This window comes from Populus euphratica, unplaced genomic scaffold, assembly GCF_000495115.2.
Source record: "Populus euphratica unplaced genomic scaffold, PopEup_1.0 scaffold76.1, whole genome shotgun sequence".
Classification (NCBI taxonomy): domain Eukaryota; kingdom Viridiplantae; phylum Streptophyta; class Magnoliopsida; order Malpighiales; family Salicaceae; genus Populus; species Populus euphratica.
Genome location: NW_011499890.1, coordinates 1,425,457 through 1,429,727, shown reverse-complemented (window position 1 = coordinate 1,429,727; position 4,271 = coordinate 1,425,457). Strand labels below are relative to the sequence as shown.

The window sequence follows — 4,271 nt, the reverse complement described above, 5'->3', positions numbered from 1 at the left end:
AGAGGTCAAGAAGCCAAAACTTATCTCTCTGATACTTCATTTCTTCAGAGAACACAAATCAAGCACAGCACAAGTTTAATATAAAATTTAAACAAAGTTTAAAAAACATTTAATCTACTCATCAACTCTGATAATATTTATTTTTCTCGTTATTTGTATAAACATTATACTGATCATAGCATCAAAGTATTTTTCTGACTTTTCTAGATACAATTTTATCTACTCATCAACTCATGGAAAGCGCCTTCAATTTCTTTACTGAGTTTTTTATTCCAGCATCTTCAGAATATATTAAGATCGAACAATTATTAAAACATATAAAAAATGAATTTAGAAATTATATATTAAGGACTAAATTGTAAGTTACTGTGTCTGTCAGCATATATAGGTGAATTTACTCACAAAGATCGATGTAGCTTATAAATGGAATTAAAATGTCACCAATCTTAAACTTGTCGAATTGAAAAAGGAACAAAAAAAAAAAAAAAAGATGGCGTCAAGAACACCTATTCATCTTTCAATGATCGTGCTAGGGCCCAAAAAAATGACAGGTGGCTTGGTCTCAATTGGAAAGCAAATTAAGGCATTTGAAAAGCTAAAGTGTGGTCAGAAAGAATCCAAAAATCATTGGAGGAAGCAGCATTAGATATCTGGGGTCACATCCCTCTGCGTTCGTCCCCACAGTCCACATGGAATGCTTGTCTAATCCTGGGTATCTTCCTATGTAGAATTTGGTTATTTACCCATCCTCAGAACCTGGGAATTGGCTTTACATAAAGGAAAATTCAGTTCTTACCAATCTTAAAAGCCACCACTCCAGCATATATTTGTCATTTTCTTTTTGGGAGATCTTACAGATTGCTTATCTAGAAAAAGATAGATCTTGCCAGTTCATTTCTGGACACCTGTATGCAGAAGCTGTGGGCATGTGTGGATCAGTCCTTGGAACATTTTTTATATTCTGGCACGGACTGCGGATTAACTTGGATTTCCAGCTGATTTATTCAATATTCCGAGTCCAATCAAATCATTTCTTTTTGCTAACATGTAGTGCTTCGGGTCTATATCCTTCCAACATAAATTACACACACACACACAAACACAATCAACTTGATATAATCGGATTCATGAGCTTAGTTAGTAGCCCATATGATCTCAGAAGTTACCTCCAAACCAAAGAATCATCTTCTCGGGTTAATCAATTATCTAACCCCTCCTTCAACTCCATCTCTCTCTGTATATATACCCTTTCCTCTCTTCCTCCGTATCTTCACAGCAAATTCACACACACACAGTTTCTTGTGATCCTGCTCGTTTTCAGTCTGTATTTTTTTTTCTCATTTTAACGTGCTCCAACAATTGAAGTCTAAGTTATGTATATGTCGAGAATATTGAAGAGCTGTGATGCTGTTGTTGGTCATCAGTTTGTGAGTTGCATCTGCTTTTACCTTTCGTTCTTTATCTTTTTTTTTGGGCCTTTGGTTTAACCACTAGTGGGTCTATCCTATTTAGCTCCACAATGATTAATTCAGGTGGATTTATTAATTTGCCTTAATTACCGGGCCATTCATATTCATTCATTTTCTTTACTCTTACTTCATGGGTTGTTTCCTTCTAGGGTTAGGGTTGGTCCGTTCATGCTCGTGAAAGATCTGATCAAGATTGTCAGTCTATATTGGCCGATGCGGCAGCATCAAGATTCACAAACTTTAAGGCATGAGTTGGGGGTGGTACACGGTCACCTCCTTTACTCGAAAGGTTCCTTTCTGATGGGAATCTTGATGATGCTGCATCGGCAAATATATGACTATTCTTCTTAATTTACTGTTGCATACCAAACATGTACAACGAGTTCAGCAATTTGATCAAAGGTGGAGTGTAAGTTAATTATCTAACCAAAACCATGAAGGTAATGGTTCTTTAACATATCTCAAGCTACTATTTAATTATGCTTGTTGAATGAATAAATTGTGTGAATATTTTGATTGTCATGTCCTTCGGTAGTTTTCACTTGCCTACTTAATTTCCGAGGTTGGTGATTGATTGTGTTGTCAACTAAGTGAGATTTCGTTATCTGGTGTTGCTACAGACCAGTTTTATGAATTAATGAAAGATAAGAATGGTCAGTATACGACTAGCTAGTCCTCCCTTCTCAGTTTTAGGTGTGGTGTTTCTGTCAAACCTCAGCTTAGTTTTGAGAAATTCACTGAATATATAAAGATTACATATTATCCAAAATTCTTTCGATGTTTATTTCAATTTACACAATGATTATTCTGCACTTTTATTTCATCAAAACGGCAGCCGGAAACCTTCTGTATCTAGAAGGTTCTTAAAGGACTCTTAATTTTCGAAATCTAAATTCATTTATTTATCATAATTCTGGTAGTTCTCTAAAGTTATTAAGCTCTTTCTTTCTTTTCTGGATTCATAGGAGAGCATATAGCTCCAGGATCACTTCTTTCTTTAAAAATGTTGTCTTGAGGTTATATTTATGCAGCAGCTTTTCCTTAAAACTCAGCTTTTCCTTAAAACTGAGTTCTTTCTTTCCTGCTTTTTTTTTATATAATAAAAAACGTTCATTTTCAGGTCATATTTATGTAATAGCTTTTCCTTATAGCGATTACTACAAGGTGGGGGGTTAGCCTTTTCGTTAATTAGTTGAATTGTTCCTCAGCAAATCCTTAACAGATAACTTACTCTTGTTTTTTATTTTATTTTATAAATTGCTAGGGAAATGAATATTCCTTTTATAATCGTAATTATCTTATTCTCCCCCCCCCCCCCCCCTGAGCTTCTCTTTTTTGACTCGTTTTCTTATGACGTCTCATGCGTATAAGATCCTAGTAGCATTTTAGAACAAGAAAAGAAATTTTTATTTGAAATGATTGTTGGTTTGACAGAAATTAAGGATTGGGAGATGAATATCCATTATGAGTCTATGACTATATGTGATGCCTATATATCCTATATCACAGGATTATTAAGAGAGATAAAATAAAATAAAATAAAATAAAAACGTTAATGAATCTATGTATGATAAAGAATTTATTTTAGATAATAAAGTCCAACTCAATACTGTTGTGATGATATACACACTTCATATGAGCTCGTGAACCTGTCTCGCTAACCAATACGAAGGATTTAGATTTGCTGAAAAATATAGATCAAGGGCTCCACCGCCCGATGTATATCTTTCCGTCTTTCTTTCTTTTTTATAATCACGCAAGGATTAATTTCCCTATGAATTAGCTAGCTAGGTGCACCCAAATAATTAAATTGATATCAAAGTGGCTGGGAGTTTTAAAATGTATTACTTAGAAAAAAATATTAAATTAATTAAATATATATTAAAAAAAACATTTTAAACGAAATATTACGCGTCATAATGTCAAACACACTAACATATTTGCATATTTTGATCATTGCTCAATCTGTAACCTGTCTTCCAGGTGGCTCGCCTTTGGTCTCCTCATGCGCTTAATGAACTTGTCTGATTTATCGGGGAAAAAGAAGAACAATGACTACAATTATTGTCTATTTTAGAGATCATTTAGCTCTTATGGTTGTGGTGCTAAGTACAGATGAGTGAGTTTTCAATCTCCAGAGATATTACAACGAAGGAAGGGAATAGGAAAAGCAAGTTAAGGAACGTACCGTGTATATGCTTAGTTTTGTTTTATTTGTACTTGTTGATGGAAAATGTAAACCTAGATTCATTGCTAAAGATCAATGGTAACATAGATGACATTTGAGTTATTCATGGCGCTGCTAGCCCAACTTGTGGCAGCCACGTACCAATCTTTACATTACTGATATATCCGTTGACGATAATAGATTCAGACTCTTTTTAGTTGAAAGGGTGACATTAAGAGAAGATGGAGAAGAGTTCGTAGCTCATTACTCTGACTTTTCATCAGTTAATTAGTTTTGGAAGTGAAAAGAAAAGAAAATCTAGATGAAAGATAAAATTGAAAAGCACCACTCAATTTACGCTTAATCTCTCACAATCCTTTCATATTGGTTTCATATTGGTTGGATTTGAAAATCTAATGATGGAACAAAGGATGGATCCATCAGTCTCTTCCTTTTGGATGCACTAAGTAGGAAAATAGGCACCTTGTTTATTCCTCTAATACATTCTTTATTATCTATCGATGGATCCTCTCTTCTTTTGATTCAAACGCATCGTGTTGCAAGAAAATAATTTCCATTAGTCATCACCAAATTTAATTAATAGCTCTATTTGTAGAATTTTTTGTTGGTATTTA

General features: G+C 34.0%; 1 long non-coding RNA gene across 1 annotated transcript; it reads left to right on the top strand.

The window, feature by feature from the left end:
* The first annotated feature begins 790 nt into the window (after positions 1-790).
* Positions 791-3,745, top strand: LOC105131140 (uncharacterized). The gene is made up of 2 exons (XR_843378.1): positions 791-1,909; positions 3,453-3,745. It is a non-coding gene; the product is annotated as an uncharacterized LOC105131140 (long non-coding RNA).
* The last annotated feature ends 526 nt before the right edge of the window (positions 3,746-4,271 follow it).